This window comes from Pocillopora damicornis, chromosome 14 (genome assembly GCF_964200805.1).
Source record: "Pocillopora damicornis chromosome 14, jaPocDami1.2, whole genome shotgun sequence".
In the NCBI taxonomy this organism is placed as follows: domain Eukaryota; kingdom Metazoa; phylum Cnidaria; class Anthozoa; order Scleractinia; family Pocilloporidae; genus Pocillopora; species Pocillopora damicornis.
In genome coordinates, this window is record NC_142683.1 from 1,961,548 (window position 1) to 1,981,752 (window position 20,205).

General features: G+C 36.5%; 1 long non-coding RNA gene across 6 annotated transcripts; it reads right to left on the reverse strand.

Annotated features, from left to right (window-relative positions):
* Nucleotides 1-724: 724 nt before the first annotated feature.
* Nucleotides 725-19,499, reverse strand: LOC149033947 (uncharacterized). Of its 6 annotated transcripts, none has more exons than XR_016183037.1 (2): nucleotides 16,739-19,499; nucleotides 725-865 (listed from the first exon to the last, which is right to left on the reverse strand). It is a non-coding gene; the product is annotated as an uncharacterized LOC149033947 (long non-coding RNA). The 6 variants fall into 6 exon arrangements; XR_016183042.1 differs by having other exon boundaries at nucleotides 725-2,009; XR_016183041.1 differs by having other exon boundaries at nucleotides 725-3,099.
* Nucleotides 19,500-20,205: the final 706 nt, after the last annotated feature.

Here is a 20,205-nt window from a genome sequence, read left to right on the forward strand (position 1 = left end):
TATGCCAAAATAGCTTAAAGGGAAAAAGGGTTCACTTTCCGGTCAAGTTTCGATACGTCGGTTTGATTTGCTAAATGGGGTTCAACGTAAAATGCACTCACTTACGAGGCGCACTCACAAGCACGGTCTTTGCATCTTTTGTGAGGCGGTTTAAATGCTGCTAAAGGAAGTTTTCGAGGCGGTCCCTTTGAACAGCCTGTTTACAGAAATGTGGTATTATTGCCAATTACACGAGAGCTGCTAATTATGCCTTCGACGTGCCTTGGGAAATAATGCCTAAATTTCTAGAAATCTGGCTCCAAAGATACTAATAATATCGACCGCAGTTACTGATAATTTTCCCGTGTGCCCCTTTGTGTCTCCTCTGGCAGTTACTTAGCGAATTTGATTTTGGGTGTCTCTTACACCTAGAGGGATTAAAATGAAAATTTGTAAACGAGAATTTATCGTTGTGGTTTTTTGAACCCACTCATTTCCTTTTTCGTTGAAGGTATAGGATGTGTTACTCCTTTTTAGATCCCTTACCTTGAATCAATCTCTTGGAAAAAAAATTCATAGTTAAAAACTGTGATTTACAAAAGTGCTTATGACAATGTCCGGACGGAATAATTGTTGTGATCTTCAACAGGACATAGAAGCCGACTTCAAAGGGTTTTTTTATTCATTATGGAACCAACAAATGGTTCAGAATAATGACGGCTTTAGACAAAAATAAGCGGAGAGCTTTTAATTTTCAAAGTGATTTTATTTAGATTATTTCAACGAACACAGTATAAGGTAACAGTAAATTTTTACTCTCGTTGTTGCTTGTGAAGGGAAGCTTTTATTGCAAAGTCTGCTTGTGAGAATACTGACAACGTCAGATCTGAAACGCAAAAGTTTCATCGAGTTTAATTTAAATGTAAAAGAACTGCTTGAGTATGAGTTTGCCTATACTAAGGCGTGGTCGAGTAGATTTAAAAACGTTCTGCCAGACAACTAATGTGCGAGTGGTTTCAATTGTCACTTCAGCGGGGCATATAGTCTCCGTTCTCTAACCACGTGTGTTGTAAATCATATGATTCCATGTAAACATTTTTAGGCTTTACCAAGATCCCTAGCACATCGAGTGTTAAAAATGCACTTGCTTAAAATTAGAATAGATCGTTACCAGCTTAACTTGAGTCTTGTGTTCAAAACTGTGGCATTTTAGGGAAATTAAGCTCTGTTTTCACTTTGACATTGCAGCTGTGTGAAGGTGTGAGTTTCTTCTAAGGCATTTTTCAGTCGCTTAGTACAGTAAGATACCTTTTACAGGTTGAAATCAGAGAATGTTCGTGAATTGTACCCGCTGGCAAGCGGCACGTCTTGCGGTTTATCTCAAAATCTCTTAGCTTTAAGCACAATCAAGAGAAATTTTTAAGACGTTAATAACATTTTATTTACAAATTTGTAATATCCTTTGGTTTCGCACCCCTTGAAAAGTGTTAACGAAACCACTAGCTTAGGACATATTTTTGGCACGAGGTGTAAGAATGTACACGCCATATGACTGTTCACTGAGATGTAAACAATATGCTCACAGTGCTATTCCTCTATAAACTTAGAACTCCGGCAAGGAATTCTTTTCAGATCTCCGCTCTCGATGAACTAAATCACAGACTTCCTTTAAACACGTCAGGCCTCATGTAAACAGATTTCTTTATGCACTAAGCTACTCATAAACGCATATTTTTTCCTACTAAAACCCACCAGTTTGTCGCTTTATATTTCACTTCAGCGCCAAAACAATTCCGCAGCCGCTTTCTCGGTTTGTCTCAATCTCACAGGAGCGAATTAGCCTTTTGATTTCGTAGTTTACTTTCTAAATTACTTCCTTTCTTGACTTTGTCATTGTTGTATTGCTTTTTCGCACCCGCTCTCTAATTAATGTTTGCTTTCCGTCATCCGGTGTATGTCATACCATGCGTATGTAACCACTTGACTGGCTGTTTTTCAAAGCGGCCGAAATCTTGGCGTGTAGCAGCCGACTAAAAATAAAAAAGATCACTAACAAAGGCTTGCTCATAGTTTGGTCTTGTCTTTCTGTATTCAGCTCACAGCGTAACAAATTTATGTAAAATAGAAACAAAACAATTAGTCAGAGAGTCTTCAAATTAGATCGTATTGCATTGTAACAAACGTAGTCGCCTGTATTTCTTCGACCCCATTACAAATGATTGAAAGGACAAAAGGTTAGACTAAATTTCTTTAAAAGGGACAATTTGAATCGGAAATCTGTCAAGTCTTCTGAGTAGAGCTGATGCGATTCCTTTCCAACAAGCTCTCTAAAACCACTCAAGGCAACATCACTCTCGGCAAATTTAGAACACGCAATTTTTCCGCCATATATTCCGTCAATCGGTTGTGATTGGCAGTGTCTTGTACGAACTCTGTGAATATCCTTTGATGAACCAAACCTTTGTTCATTTACTAGACAATTTTCTACCTGTTTAAATTGAAATTCTTCAAATGTCACCCACTGAATAGGATTTCATGAATTAACAACGAGTCGTTTTGTGGTACATGCTGTCCTTGTATGTTGCAACACCGCGGGGCGCCGCGTTGTAGCTCAGCAGGAACTCTGTGTGAGCTCCGCCTTTTCACAGCTTCGACAAGAATTTCGCCGCTGGTGTCTGTACCGTTATTATATACACGATTCTTTTTAGCTCTCAGTCTTTCAGTCTCTTTACATCACAGTGCGATTTGTTAAGACATATCTGCTTGGCTTGATCGGAATGTCATTCATTTATAGCCAGATTACAAATTATATTTCTAAAGTCCATAGCCACACGTGGCGGACATTGAAAACGCTAGCGGTTTTCAAACAAAGTTGACACCTAGTTGTGTAGTTTAGACCTAATACGGAACAGTCTACGATGTATTAACAGCACGATTGCTTATTTGTTCAATTGAAACCTTTTTGCATAACAGTTCTTCCAGGTAACATTGTGTTCTTAACGCCTTCGTTGAATTTACTGAGACGATGCTGGCTTCTACACTGACAACCACTGCATTTCTAGCGTTTTCTACCAGGTCTTCACGAGGAAGAGGTGCTCTTTGAAACCTTAGAATTCTGCCCTTTACAAAAAGAAAGGAGATGCATTTGATACAGCTAAAGATTGTTCTACTTACAACACGACCAACTATGAGTCTTTTATCATTTTACATGCTCTATCTTTTGTCTTGCTATAAATATCTAAATCTGTTTGGTGGTCACGCACTTTGCTATCATAAATATGAAATTAAACTTCATATTTGTAAGCCTTTTGTGCGCAAGGACTGCTGGCGGAGAAATATTGTACGAGTCTGTGTTCTGTGAGACTCCAAGCGGCCATAAATCGTACAAAAGATTACAGAGAAAGCAATCTGAAGTTTTTCCTACCAGAAAGTAACCTGTTTCCTGGGATGATTTCTCGTCGGAATGATCAAGCGGAGTATACCTGAATCTGTTCTTCATTTGCAGGCATCTGCTAAGGTTTAAAATTGCTCGCGATTTTGAGAACATGATACCATCATCTCAAAATACGGAGCAAACGTAGTGATTGTGTCAAACATGTGTGTCGAAATAACACTTGAAAATATTTTAAACTGTCCTAGGACAAGAGCTTGCAATTCACGCCCGTTCATCTTCATTACCTGAACAATAAAAGCAATTGATATACTTCATCGAGTCGATGTAGAGTCTTTTTAATGAGCAGTGTCTGAGATATAGCGCTCTGTTGGCGAACATTTTAAGCAGACATTGAAATAGTTTATGTTGCGCGTCCAATTTTCAGCAAACCTTACCCTAGTTTATATATAGCGACCGCGTGGTGCAGTTTTAATTAGTCTCTTCAAAGTGATGGTTCTTTTAAAAACAAAAAACCTAAAGTTCTATGCTTATTTTGAAAAGCATCAGTTCCTGCTCACGATTTCGTCGACGAGGTGCGCTTCCGATCGTGGACAGTTTAACCTCGGAGTTTTTCAATATTTCTCGCTTGGATGTTTGTGACTGGTTGTTGCTGGTTTTTTCGTCAAAAAACGAGATAGCCTCGCAGTAATTGAATAAAATGCGATAAACTCATGGAGCATCTCAAATATTATTCATTCTTTTCTCTGCAATTGATGTAATACTCGATAGATTTAGAAGTTGTATTATTCAAATAATAAAGCTTTCCGATCCAATACAAGTCATGTAAATTAAAGAACAATATATGAATTTTTTAAAACTAAAAAATACCGCAGCAGTATTTAATTTTGAGTGCTAGTAGTTCGCAATTGCATGAAACAGCTTACATACGTAAACTTTACAACGTATATACGAACTTGAAGATTCAAATGTTCAAAACTGATGTTTTTTGTCGAATTTACGAGAAGATTTTTCTGTTCACTTCAGAAATTACCACCGTGGAAGATAGCACAAAAATAACATGTGATGCTATTTTTTTTATGGCGCCCGCCAAACAGGCACGCCTCACAAGTCGAAAATCTTGTCAAATCACACCAAAATAGACAAGACTTTTACAATTTGTAAAATTACTGGTATTATGAACACTATCTTGAAGGATCTCATTTAGAATCCATCTTGTGTAGCGAAAATGTCGTTGGCCTTTTTTGTGCAGTGCGTAAAAGCGAAAACTTAAAGTACATGATATTGTGGAGAAAAAATTTATCGAAATCAGAAATGCGGAACGATATATCAGTGTTATGTCACAAGAAAATCGAGTTCAAAGCGTTGAATTCACTGAAAAAAATTCCCTTCCGTGAAAGCAAGAGTTGACATGAATTGACCCATACTTTACAATAATTTAGACGTAGTAAACGGTAGTCACACATCAACATTCCTTCCAAATTGGTTGTATTTCTGTAACAGTTGTTAGCAAAGTAATTATCAAAAACGAGATGCCTGAAACTCTGAATCTTTCAGAGAATACTGTCGTAATTCTCACCAGCAGCGGATTGAACTTTGAAATATAATCGTTTAATGAAACGAGTCTTGAGAATAAAAAGGAAATTTATCTGTAATATGTGATATGGATAACCAGAACTTTCTGTGTTGATATATGTTTGCCCTCATACTCGAGTGGTAAATTACAAAGATTGCAGCTAATACTTGTAAATCCAATAGGATTTTAGGGATTTGAAACAGACCACGCAAAATTTCCTGCCATAATATCACTTACTGTATAATGAAGGTGTTGATTTTTGGCTATATGCTCTTTGTATTGTGACAATAACACACGACAGACGGTTATTGTATCAGGCGATATTGCGTTTTCTCTACTAGACCTAGACAAGCGCTCGCCTAGAAATTACTTGTGTCAGTGGTAATGCGTTAAGCAGTTCATTTCTTTCTCAGAAATAAAGAAAACACTATATGATAAAACCTAGGGGCTCGCATTGAGCGCGACTTCTCTATGGCTGAGTTGGTAGAGTGATCTGATCGCGAAATGTAGAAAGTCTGAGGTTGAAATTTTAGTAGGAAACTTCGATTTTTTTTTCGCCCCAAGCATGTGATTAAAGATCAACATCTTTCTTTTTAAAACAATTTTGTGTCAGGTTGAGATCTAATTGTATCCGTTTTACTAAGACACCAATCAACTCCTGTTGTCCATTGCTAGAAGCTAGTTACAGCAATTGAAAAATTTACAAATTACAAGTAATTACTAAAGCTTCCTTCATTTTCATCGTACAATACCAACTTCCACAGCTTTGTGGTTCGTTTTTTGGTGCTTACTGGTTGGCTGTATTGAAACAGCGTGATGGTATACAAGGTTTTTTAGGTTTGCGTTTTAGTTGCTGTTTATTTGAGAACGAAGCCTGAGTTTCTCCTTGAAACAAACTGACTTCAATTTTGTTACACAGAAATATCTTTTATCTCAGGTAACGCTGGAAATAACTTAGTATCAATGTGTTCTGCGCTTCTCCAAAGGAATACATCAACTGTAAATAAATGAAAATCAATTTCGCACATGACGTACAGAGTAAAGCCGTCCCGTGTCTCTCATTTGGGAAAGCAAACGAAAGCAAGGCAGGGAGGTCTGAAGTCCAAATTCTTCCCATTGGGGACTTACATTTTCTTTGTTCCACGCTTTTGAGAAATTTCTTTACATCTTTCCTTGTTGTAAATATACATTCACTGGTGAATTTAGCACCACCCGGTAAAACACACCAGAGATTTGTTAGGTTATTTGAATAAAATACGCCCACTCCTCGTCGTATTATTAAAAAACTTGTTTTGAACAACGCTTCGCTTGTGGCTAAGAGTTCGTTTTATCATCAAATGTTATTGACTCAACCAGAGATCCCTGGAAGCGGCTCTTGTATCTTATCTTACCCGAGTGTTTCTTAAAAGCTCTGACGTTCATTTTGACCAGTAATCAGCTGTCGGTGGTATCGATATTTTTCATTTCCTCCGCATTGTCACTCATTTATTTCAGCAATCGACCACCCGCTAGGTAAATCCTGGGTTGCCCTTAAAATGTTTTTAAAAAATATAGAGAGTGGTAATCTTTTCATCTAAAATAACTGTTTTCAATAATATTAGTGCTCATTTATTTCACTAGTTGTCCTATGACTACGGACATCACTCGTTTGAAACTACGGGAGTGAAACGGATGACAGATTACAATGAAATATTTCACAAGCCACCTCTTCAAACAAACATGAGTGGACTGACACCCAAATATTTACAGCATTCGGTTGCAGAACACTCAGTAAATGTTTGTGGGAGTGTGTAAAATTAACGCGGCGAGGGAGAAATTCTCTAAATCTTCTTCATTGTAGAAAATTTTTTACTGCAATGTGTTGTGGGACTGGTTTTTAAAAAATTGTAAGCTCTGAGAAATACATGTAAAATGCGTAATGAATGAATGTCCCAAAACGAATACAAGATTAAATAAGTTGGGTTTTTTTGTCATTGTGTTGAATAGGTATAGCTTAGATTGACTTTTAGTTCTCTTTTACTGCTCGAAACATTTTTTAAATCGAAGTTTGACAGGACCAAGCGAGAAATGTAATCGTTTTATGAGAGGCAAAAATTATGCGAGACTAAAGACTGTGTCTAGTCTTTTGATCTGAAAGAAAGCTTTTAAGTTTTGCCGTGACAATATTAAACTTGGGCGAGGTTTTGTTTTTTTCCTTCAATGAAAAAAAAAAAAAAAAAAAAAAAGAAGTTGCGCGAAAGCTTTATCTGATCTGACCATTTCATGACTCACTGTTTTAGGAAAGAGCGGTGGTTGTAAATCCCCGCCGGGGATGCGAAGCCACTGATTGTGTTAGAAATTTTGCAAGGAACAATCCAGGCGGGGAGTTTGGAGCGTATTTCGAGAGTGTCTCCGGTCAAGAGAGCGTGGTAACAAAGGAAATTATCACAAAGGGCTAGTGGGAACTTAAATAAAAGTAATCCAACTGCCTGAAGCGTGGGTAAACGACCAAGTCGCGAGTGGTTTAAGGTTTGCTCCTGATTGAATGAGAGGTTGGCGCGAGTTAGAGATATGAAATCGGTTTCGTCTAGATCCCTCTGACGTTTTCATGAGAAAAGTTTGATGAAAAAATCATTTTTAGAGAGGTTACCTTTGGTAGAGGGACTATATTCAACTTTTTACTTCTAAGATCTAAACTAAAGAAATCTCCACACCGTCCGTCCCATACATTTTACATTATCTTAGCTCTGATTACTTGGTATCAAAGTAAACAATATCCTCTTAGCTGCATTTTTTTCTTCTCACCATCTTCTGCCTGAAAATGTATTAATTCTGCGAAGAGAAATTACTCTTTGGTCACATTTGACAGTGAAAGGGTGAAGAGATCCAGTCTCGTAGCTGATCTCCTGCCTTGCTTCGAAAACTTGTCTTACTTCTCTAATAGATTTTGTAGGATCTGATTGTGGCTTGTTCTTCTAGTGTTTGCAAAGTCATTTGAAGTACTTTCCAGCATTGCGCTTAATAACCGACTCGTTAAAGCACTTGTTGAAAAAATTTTGGGAATAGAAATGAACAACAGACATTTTTAAAAAATACCACAGTAAGACTGACCTCGTTTAAAAGAATACCAATTCACAAGAGTATTCATGGGGGCGTTAAATGCTTCCCATGCTAAAACATAAGAAAAAATTTTAGATTAATCGCGATTTAAAAAATCCAAATTAGACGTGGTTGAATTAGCAGATCTCTATACCGCAAATTGTGCTCATGCGAAAAGCGACACTTTTATTTGTTCCCCACGAAAAAAAAAAAAGAACAAGCAATATGTGGATCACGTTTAACGTTTTTCCCATGGACCGGACACAAAACAAAAAAAAACAAGAGAAACAACCTGAGAGAAGAAACCTCTGGACGAACGCAGTGATAGGAGCTTTAGTCCTTTGCAGTTCGTTTTCCTAATGAGCTCTTTTGAATCCTATAGCACTGAGAAAGGTTGAAAAGACTTTTGGAAAATATTTATGCATCACCCTAACTTTCAGTTGGTTAACAGTACTTTCTGGAGGTTGTGGATCATTTTCCACGGCAAGTAAAATCGTCGTTCTCCATTTCACGGACCATAAATCAGGCCTTTCAAGTTGTGCGTCAAGAAAAAATAGATGAGCAAGTTCATTTTTGGAGAATGAGGTCCGACTGCAACTGAATTAAGAAATTTGTTTGGGCTAAATATGTCACCAGTAATGTTCTACTATACACTTAAACCAAATTGCTACTCTTTTTGCTATAAATTCTCCAGACCATTAATTATTAGCTTCTCCTCAAAAATAGCGACATAATTGAACACTTGCCTACAAGTTGTCGAGAGGTTCACAAGCAGTTTGGAAAGAGTGGTCTTCCTTCAAAGTTCTCGTGTATGGGCACTAACTGGATTTGCAAATATTTCGAAATGTTATCTCAACATTTAGGATTACTACAACTCTTTTGTGGAACCTAACGCTGAAGATATTCTGATATTTCAATTTGCGCAAATGCTTGTGGGCGTAGGAAAGGACTTTGGTGACTTAAAGGGCAATTGAAAACCACAAAGTTGTTTTTCTCGCTAGGTAACATGACTGTGCTGATCCTAATCCTAATATAGATCTATCGTGTATGATTTCGTCAGAAAATCTCTGAAAGATAGATGGCAAAATTACGCTTCATGGCGAATCAGCTATTTAAGTCTCATTTCGTGAATGATTTTTCTCAAATATCATCCTAAACTTGGGCATTATTTTTTTTAATTTTTAGCACAGAGTGAAGACCTTTCTATTTCGTCATTTTTTTCAACACTTAGTTGATTCTTTTTTAATTTTGAAATGTGAGATGTATCAGTCAGCTTAAGTTTTTTTGAATTGTTTTTAACTATTAAGTATGTTTTTAGCTAGAGATGAACCCATTTTGTTCATTTACCATGTGCCAAACTTCAGTTCCCTTCCACTTGTTCTTTGATAATGAAACCTTCATAGAGTTGTTGTGTACATTGATAACTCCTTACCTCTGACCATATGCAGACAAGAAGACATAACTTGACCTGTTTCTTTCATATTATTACTACTTTTGATGATTTTTTCTGACGTAAGGAAATTCTGTGGAAGACGACTACATCATCGCTAATGGTACCTTCCAATCGTGCCACATTTGGTGCATCCTTTTGTACGCTGATGCCATATTCATTTTTGCTTCCAGTCTTAGAGTTATTTTTAACTTTCCGTGATGTTTTCCTACTGTTGAAATAATTCTGAGATCAGTGTTGAAAAAAAAAGTAGAATTGTTTTTTTTTCGCCCATCTACAGTAATTACGATCCTTTACTTTTTTCTTGAGGGCAAAACGGCGGATTGTCGAGTGCTTTGTTTTAATTTCATTTATAACTGCATCACATTTTTCGCTGTGTTAGTTTTTTTAAATACTAATTTATCTATTTTTTTTCGAAGCTTTTTGTAAAGGTGTATCAAAATGAATGTAGTGGAGATGTGAGATTATCTTTCTAATATCGAACTCAGCGATCTGGGCAATTCATTATTCATTGTTGACAAATCTAAGCTGGAAGAAAAGATCACAGCTATCTGGGTGCTCTCCAAACGTAAAAAATGCGCTGCGCCTCGATAACGTGCGTTATAAAAGCAGGAATCATTGGATTTATGACAATCGGAACTGAAATCTATTGATTTCAAGACGAAAAATGTTCCCCTTTGTTTTAGGCCAGTTCTCTTGGTGATTTAAAAGCAGATATTTTCGTTTCTCATTCCTTTCTGCTGCTCAAAATCTTTGATGAACACTGCTTGAGGAAAGTGTTTGTTGAGGTGTCCGTTAAGTATTCTTCATTTGCGTTGACGCTTTTTGCCTTTACTTCATCTCTGAAATAACTGGTTGCTTTACTCGTGGAAAAGTTTGGAATAGTGTTCCGTCTCAAACAAGCCTCCTTGAAGTTCGGTTTTATCCTTTGTTCAGATTGAAACAGTTTATAGTTCAACCCGTCGCTGTTCGTTGCTTGTGCAAGATTCTGGAAATTCCTAATGAATTTCCTAACCTCTCCCCTGAATTTGATCGAATATCCAGAAAGTGATGGCAAACATTCATTCCTTTTTTGCTGAAAGACAACTGATTACACTGAGACATACGAAAGTAAATATAGGCTGGATTTCAGTTGTTTTTGCATACTGCAAAATTAAGATTTTTGTTTAGGTTAAATCTGTTACCAGTAATATTCTACTATGAACATACACTCAAAATAAGTTTCTCAGTGCTTTTTTTAATAAGTTCACCAAACGATTCATTCAGTAACGTATTTTAAAGAAAGCGACATGATTGAACACTTGCGTACAGATTGTCGAGAGGTTCAGAAGCAGCTTGGAAATAGTGGCCTTCTTTCTCCGATGTTCTCGTCTTTGAGTACCAGTTGTGTTTGAAAATAATTCGAAAAGTTACGAAACATGTACTGAGGATTAATACAACTCTTTTACAAACCCTAACGGGGTTGCAGATATTTAGATATTTCAAAGTGCGGAAATGTTCGTGGGCATAGTAAAGGGGTTTGATGAGCTATAAGGAACTTTCAAACCGCAAAGTCGTTTCCTATATCATGGAGGGGTACAAAGCTTCTTCCATAAAATATGAGTCTCAAGATATAAGGAACACTTTCGATACAACTTAGCAGCATATGTCTCTAAATTAAAAACCAATTCCTTCATTGTTTTTTTCTTTGCATGTAAGTAAAACGTTTCAGTTTAAAACTGCTGACTTAAACCGAGAAGTCATTGTTTCCAGTAGACTTCCCCCAGAATAACATGACGTAGCGTTCACTGATGTGTGGATTTCTCGGTCAGGCAAGTGGCAACATTAATAAAAATAGGTTTTTCCGAAGTAATAAATCACGTCGTTGAAGTCCACAAGATTCACTTGGACACATCGGTTCTATATTGATTATGAGAAAAGACTCCAAGAGAGGTCTACACGATGAGCTCCTTAGAACGAAGTTAAGAGCTGGCCTTGTAATAGACTGTCTTCACCTGAACTGCACTGATATTTGCGTTGCTCGGTAGAATCAGTGTAAATGATACTATTAATGGGAATTCTACCAACTCGCGGATCACTAATGCGTGCATGTATACGATTTAAGGGATTACTTTTTCAACAATAGAGAGATTTCGAAGACATTTTTTTACATTGCGAACGACTGACAATACTGCAAGAGTGCTCATACTTTTGCAGTATGCTTCTCACTAGTTTTGCAAAAACATGCGTATTTGCTCATAGTAGATGTATTTTGTACTTTCCTCTTGGACTTACAAGGAGATTGAAAGAAATTTGAGCGAAATAAGGGATTCATTTTGCCGATCGAGTCAAATGATTCTCAATCAATGTATACTGTATTGCCAGAGTAAATAAATGAGCATGGCGGATTAGAAATAGCTCAAATATGGCCGCAGTACTGCAATCTTCCTTTTAGTATCAGCACATCACCGCTACTTTTTGGTGCATAAATGAAAAGGTTTTCTTAAAGATCAAATATGTACATTTGAATTTGAGATTACAATGTTGACGCCAACAACTTCGACCCCTTTGTTTTTTGCGGGCTTAAGTCTGAACCTAAAACATTTCCGAGGAATTCTTAGATTTACAAAGTATGCTGAAATAATGATTGAACAAACTGAGCATTGGTATATAGTAATGGAAATGAAGGAGACTGGATCGTCAGAGCAACATATAATAATAGCAACTTGTTCAGAAATTGGCCTTCCTTGCCTTATGTTAATTATGTTGCTATGCTTCATCGGTTGAATTCGCCTCAAAGATGGTTTCGTTTGTATGAAAATGAAATATTTGCTCATTACCCTAAAGTAGGTGACACAACATTCGCTTCTCGAGTAACTATTTTTGGTGGAACAGACGCAATAGCGCGTGGCAGGAAGATAGTATTTCTTCTTTAAATAAAAATAATGAACACGAATAGAATTGCTACAGTTATAACAATGTTTAAGAGATTACCTAAAAAATCACTGTCATTGCATGCAATTACATGCCAGGAGAAATATTAGGAAGAAAGACAATCCTTAGAAAACGAAAGCTTTGCGAATGTGTTAGAGAATTTCACATGATCAAATGATAAGATTCAGTTATTTAAAAGTGAACCTTTACGTACGTGAAAGGTGCCTCTTGATGTGGCGTTCAGGCGGTTCGATGGCTGTCTTCAACAATAAAGTTTTTTATCCATCTCTAATGTCTATCACATATTTTTAATGGTATTGCCGCTAAAACTGTGATTACAACTTCTTCAGGCGACCACCTCATTGCCTCTCGAAAAAAGGAAGTCATTTAACAAAGCTATCAAATTGGTGAAAATCAGGGATAATATTAAGTCTTGATCATCGTTTCTTCGGTTTATGAACACGACAATACAAAGTAAAATCCGTCACCAACATCTCTGGCTTCTTGATAAAATAATATTTGGTGATTTGAGCTGTTATCTCTAAGAGAGTTTAATTCATTTTGAGCGGTTCAACGTATACAAGTCCTTTTCGTATTACGAGTTTAATTTGAACAGGCGTCAAGACTTAGGAGATGGTATTGTACTTTTATATATCAAAACCATCGAGGCTTTGAGTCAAAGGAATGGATTGAATTAAGAGAGATCGTCTTGAATGATATTTTCAATCATGATTTACAACGGAATAAGCTGAGTTCCTTTGGTTGAGATATAATGACAATAAATCAAGAACAACGATCTCAAGACCCAAAGGAAATGAAGCCATACTTGAAGTACAGATCAATCTTTCCATCGATGTTTTTTTGTAAATGCTTAACATTTTTCTGAATTCCTCTTACTATCAGATCTCTAACGTAACTTCAAGGATTGAAATCTTCCTTTTAAGCAAATCTTTTCACTCAATTGCCGTTCGTGCTGTCAGTCCTCTGCTATTTCAGGAATAAGAAAAACCTCTGATGAAGTGAAGAGAATTTAACAAAAATGAAATCTTTTTCATTCCGTTTTCATCACTGTGTATCATAAAAACCACGAAAGAAACTCATTAGCTTTACTCCAAGGCAAATAAAAGATCTGAGATATGCATAGCAACAGAATATCTCGATTTCATTTTCGAGATATTTTCTTCAGTAGTAATGAATTTTGTGCAATGATACAATACAAGAGCAAACACTGATGACAATTTAATATTCAGAGGCTTATTTTCTTACTGGTTTCCCTTCTCTGTTGATAAAAAACTCTGTCGAAACAAAGTATATACCATAGACAGTTTACATGCTTAATGGTTCCATAAGTCGAGGTATTTTCGTAAATTCACATTTTAGTTTTGTTTTCTTAATGAAAAAAACATCAAATGTAAATAATTTAGTGGAAATTATAAAGGAAACATTTGGTTACTTCATGTGAGCGTCTCATAACCCACATGTTGTGCTAACTTATTAGTTTTGCTCAATATACCAACGCGGTCTAATTTGATCAACTTCTGTCTTAAAAAATGTATTGAATGTAATCGTCGTTACGTTAATTTCGTGTTATTTATAACTTTACAAAAGCAGCTTCATCAGAAAAACCTTCGTTCCCTCCACGGGGCACCTAATATTTTTATAGAATTACTCGGGTATTTGCTGTTGTTGAGAATTTCAACTGAAATTAATAATGTTTACAAACGAATAACCTCTTCGCTAAAATCGTGATAGAATGTGTTATGTATTTGGCTAAGAGCTCAAACAATGATGGATATTGAAAACGAAACACTTATTTGATATCCGCTTTTGATCTATAACTGATAATTAATAATTGATAATTGATTCGATATGCAGAAACTGTTGACGCTAGGTAATTTATTTGCACAGTTGGTATAAAGTCAATCCCCTCTCTTTTTGTTACACGAATACAACAATTTTAAACCTGATACAAAGTTAATGGAGTCAGCTGTAATGCCATTCTTGTTTTTAAATTGATTCTTCTTTCTTTTTTTGGAACGGTTAGCTGAATAGAATGTTTTCACTTACACTTAGGCTTTGCAGACATTGAGCCTTCTTGTCGGGACCTTTAACCTTGCCACTTGTATTGCTTCAACAGTAACCAACAAGAACAGACGCGCTTTCTATCTATTTAAGAGCACTTTGAGAAATAGATATTCGACGGCCTGTTTTCCATTACAAATTATTAAACTAAACACGAATCATGCAAAGATAGTTAAAACTAAACGCTTTTGTTCTGCAAAACGTTTGTGCCAATCTCAATTTTCACACCTCACATTATTCTTTCATAACTTATAAATTTAACACGGAATCAGTTAACTCCAACTGACATTCACACTTATAAAGAGAAATAAAAACTCACTGATATCGGAAGTTGCTTTTCAAAAGGTACTCGTAAAACTGTAGTATATCCTTGAGAAAAGTGTGTTAACCATTACTCTAGTTCTATATCACAAAAAAAAACCCTTAAACAATAATTCTATTCGTTTAGTCGTGGATGAATATGGCACGTGTCTGTTGCTTTTGAGTGTTTAACGGCGGGGCTTGTAAACCGCAAACCCACGAAACCGGAAAGAGAGCGAGATAACCCCTCCCCTCCCCTCTACTGTCTTCATAAAGCCCCTCCCATTTCCTTCCGTTTCACTTTTTAATGTCTATCTATGATTACTAACAATTTATCATTATTGATTATAAATATTTTCGCTCTCTTCATATCTAAGATCTTAGAGAAGCTTTTTAAAACACCGATTATCGACAATCTACGCTCCTGTCTCCATGTGCTGTTACTTAAACTTCACCTCTTTGAGTTAACTAATGAAAACTTCGAATTTCTGCATGAAAACTCTCGCCTGATCTCCTAGACACGGGCTGTCAATTACACCAGGAACGCACTCGTTTGAAAGAGTCGTTATGGTAAATGAGGGTGTTTTGTTGAAGTCGATATCGTCAGACTCCGGCCACACTTGAAGTGGTTTTATCACTGAACTTTGGTCGATTACATAGTAACTATCATATTTGGTTTACTTCTTGAAACTTTGATCAACCATGAAGTGTCCCTGAATAATCTGAATTATATTGTTGTTAATATAACTATTTCGTATTTTGGAATCTTCGATTCAAATACTGCCGGAAAAAAATCGAACTATTTCACTTTCGGTCCTAAGATGAAAAGCAATTTTGTTAGGCTAATTAAGAAATATGAATTAATTTATTTTTATATTTCAAGCTATCCGTAGTTTTGCCCTAAGTCTCTTTTTTTCGTATTTTGTCGACGCGTGAAAGGAAATGCAGGACTGCGAAGCAAACCTGACACAGTGTTAATCATTGAGTCGTAAGAAATCCGTAAAAACTCTGAACTACCATTAGATTTACATCTAAAATTAACCCATTAGCTGTGATCGCTTCTCCTAACAATGTCAATACCGCAAACAGGTAATGAGAATTGACAAACTTATCACTTAGAGAGTGTTATCTTAATATCTTGATGTAAAATCGAAGTCTCTTAACTCATTTCTACGGAGATTTGCATGATCCAGAGAGGAGAATTGCTTATTGAATCTTAAGAGTTCAATGTTTCAGATTGCATGTCCTGATAAGTAAAAAATTCAGATACTGACACAATATAACTTACAAATTGCGCAACCTAGGATAACTAATATTTCGAATGATTTGAGAATAATGAAACTATACTTTGAGGATAGAGTGCCTTTATCATAGTTCTCAACAATTTACTCAGTCCTCGTGTATAGATGAATGAAATTTGCCTAAGTCCGCACTGCCATATTTTTGTAAAAGTGTGACGATATGTTAATTAATGTTTTTTCTGATATTTTTCTGATTAACATGTAAGTAAAACCAGTTTACGATGCAAATAAATTGTCTTTAGACACCAACGTTCCAACCGTTGTCTCATATGGCGAACGCTTGCCAGTAACTTCGGCTCAAAGTAATTTTAACCCTAAAATTTGACCTTGAAGAACACCGAAGAGCTTAAATTCGAACATAAGCGTGTTTGATTTGTTCTCCTTAACCTACAAACATTTCCGCGCTATCTGTGCGAAAAATTACTTTTATTACGTGAAAATAAAACGGAGTTTTAAATGTGAAGTCCTGCTCGTCCATTTGTTCCCCCCTTTTGTTTGTGGCAAGCAAGGCAAGCTTCACTTTTGCAAGTGAGAAGAGGCTTATATTAATTAGTTCTGTCTTCACTACAGGTGGTGTAAGCTCTAGTCTTCTTGTAATGCTTTTCAAGGCAGGACTAGTCTATAGAAGAGATCCTTGAAATTCATAAAAATTGTGAAATAAATCTTACCTCTATGTATTGGACTTTTTCCATACCCATAAGCTTTTAAGTAATCACTCCCAAACGCGCCTTCTTTTTTTCGAGTACAATAGCACCTGTCTCCGTTCATACTTATGGTTTTGAGAAACTGAGGAAAGTAGATTTACGAGCATCGAAACGACACCCTCAAACCATTCATATGCTCATTGAGATCTCACGCGATTTCGGTTCACTTGTTTCTGTCGCAGTAGTCAGAGCCGACAGTTTAATTTGTACCTGAATAGAGTCGGAAATCGACAAAGAACACATGGGGATAGTTTTAATTAACAGGAGCAGCGTGTTTCTAAGGCCTGAACTAGCTTCCAACATAACACTCATACTTTCTACAAAAGATAGACCCTTGGAAACCTTCTCTAAACAAACCACAACATATCAAACAATAAATATGACAAACGCGACCCGTGAACGAGAGCAAATGTCTTAATTTGTAAAAACGGCACCACCAATAATTAATCTTGTTGACAATCTTCATTTCAGTAATCTTTTTTTTTTTATTTTTTTTTTTTTAACACGGCTTGCTGCAAGTCGAAATGAAAGCAGTCTTATAAAGTAATTAAAACAAATTTACATCGCTTCCTACAAAGCAGAAACAAAGGAAAAGAACCTCATTGACGTAGAAGAACTAATTGGAAAGTTTATATAGTGTGAAATCTTAATGAAAAGGCCGACAAGTTTTGACAAGGTGCGACGGGATATAAAGGTCCTATGCAAAATAGTATTTAACCAGTTTATTAAATCTTGGTAATTAATTGTTGTTGATTTTATATGTAATTAAAGGGTCGTCATTCATTTATTTTTTGGTTTAGCTTTGTTCGCCGCTAAAAGAAGCGAACTGCGATACTTTAACCATTGGCGAAATGTTTTTTTTCCAGATTTGCAACGACTAAATTGAGGAGTTGCTCGCTTATTTGATTTCAAGTTAGCGCAAACTTTTCGTTTGTGAGAAGGTCTTGATTGTTGGAAAAAACATTACAGCCGCTTTTTGTTAATAAACATACGTTCGGTTGACATAAGGAATATGTAATGTCTTGTTTTAACCCATCGACCAGCAGGAACGACCAAAAAGGCGTTTCCCCCAAATATATATATCTCTATATTTTCAAGTATTAAGGAAAAAGAAATAATAAAAATACCAAGTCTGTAGGATACCGGTCGATTTAAATCAAATTTATAGGGCTACTTTTATAGGAAATGTATATGAGATGGTGCGGAGAATTGGTGATTCGATCCTAGTGAAGTTTTTGTTAACTAAGATCAACAGAAAATAATGAGACAATCATTATCTCTTGCGAAGACCGATCGGCTTTTGAACGTTTTGAGACCAAATTCTGTAAAAAAAAAAAAAAAAAAAAAAAAAAAAACGGGTCGACGTTAAAAGTGTATCTTACTAATTTCTTGTATCTTCAAATGATTTCATTTTTTTTTTTTTAACTGGACGATGTAATTGCGCAAGAAAGCGACTTTTGGAGTGCCTTAAACTTTTAACTCCCAGAAGTGATCAACATGAAACTTCTCCCTATAATATCCATACATAAATCAGCAAAAAGGTAATGAGAATATTCGAACTTATCAGGTAGAAGCTGCTATCTTCATCTAGCACCAAGTTCTCATAACTAATTTACAAGGAAATGTTAAGCAGCTGGAGGCCGGAGGGGAGAATTAACAATCAGATCTTGGGAGTTATAGAGTTAATGAAATTAAAACTCCCACAGGTAACCTTTGACGGGTAATTGTAAATCAAAGAGGGTAAGACCTCATGGCGGGATCTTCTGCAGGGTTTGCAAATGTTTGTGCGTTGGTCATATTATGACCGCCAGCTCTTCCCAATCAGTCTGCTTATTCAGTTCATTATCGTTAGTGTCCTGTGATTAATTATTACTTAAACTAGCTCCAGTCTTTGTCTGCCTTGATTTATTATCTCAAAATTTTTTTTTTCTTTTAAAAAACGCGCCATACGCGGGGGAGTTTTTGTGAGGGGCATATATCCCGCAAGACCAAGAACAAACACTTCAATTTGCGGCACACTGGGAAGAAAATTGAAAACAGCCGTGGCAACCTGGAGACTAGGAATGTTAAAGTGTTTTCATTGGTTTATTTCTATTTTGAAACGGGAAAAGTTTGCAAGAGCCACGCTCACCATCCAACACTGATAGGAAGGGAGTTTTTTTTTTCCGCTTACGCAGCAGCGTTTGAAAAATTCGTCATTCTCGAAGTGTAAATGTATTAATCAAAGCTTTAACAACGTTCTCGAACGTGTTTGGTTACTACCAGCCCGATTGGAGCACCAATGTGACAGTGTACGCGTTGTGCCCGTAATTGGACAGTATAGTAGGACAGTTAAAGGGACAGTTAACACGTCATGCCCGTGTTGGACAGAATGCGTCATGTGTGTGCGGTGTTGCCTCGCATTTCGCCGAGTTAACTGTTATTTTTTTTTTATGAAAACGTACAACCGATGTCTAGTTTCTTTCTCAAATTTTGTCATAGTTTTGATTAATTGGTAATAGGACTTTGTGTCGACCAATTGTGTCTGTAATCAAACTCGTGATTAACAAATCAGACATCTTTGTGGTCGTCCGTTTTTGTTAATCACTCGTATGATTACAGACCGAATTGAGCTCCTCTCGGTATTATTACCATTACGAATCGTACAATCACTAACGAATGGACTAATTAAAGATGACTCTTAAATAGCTTGTGATATAGATTTTGGAATATAACTGTGTAAAAGAGAGCGATTGGTTAAGAATGGGTAAGTCTCAAGTCCAATGTGTAATTCAACATGCTAAGCAGGACGAATCTTTTAGTCGCCACATCCAAGCCATTCAGTCAGTGGCAAAATGGCAATTTTCAGTATATTACCTATTAGATAGCCGATTGGAGAACCTTACCCCGGTCATTATTCATCGTCTGGGGGAAGAGGAGGTCTGAGGATTTTGTTTGTGTCACAATAAAATTTACCCGCTGATTTCCCATAAGGCTCTGTAATATTCTTACGATTCCACTCCTTCCCCCTCCCCCTGTTTTATTGGCAGGCAATTCTCTTAAGTGCCCCTTTATACTCTGTTAGCGACGACTTATTCCCACTCTGTTCCTCCTTAAAACCATGTAATCTCCGACCCCCCTTAAATTGAAACCATGTAATCCCCGACCCCCCCCCCCCCTTTATCCCCAGGCGATAAGTAATGCCTGATTCCTAAGCTTTGTTCCGATCAAGTTTCTACCGATGACACCAACAAACAAACGAAAATAAATTAGTTTTTACTCCTGGCGTTGAAAAAAGTGCGCAAGCTCAAAATGAGGTCGAAAGGAAGTAGAAATTGTTTTCCGCTGCTCACTTTCTAAAAAATCGTGTTTAAATTGTTTGATATTTTAAAATAAAAATGAATTCTCCATCGATTTTTCGACCCTCTTCAATTTTCACCAGAACTTCCTCT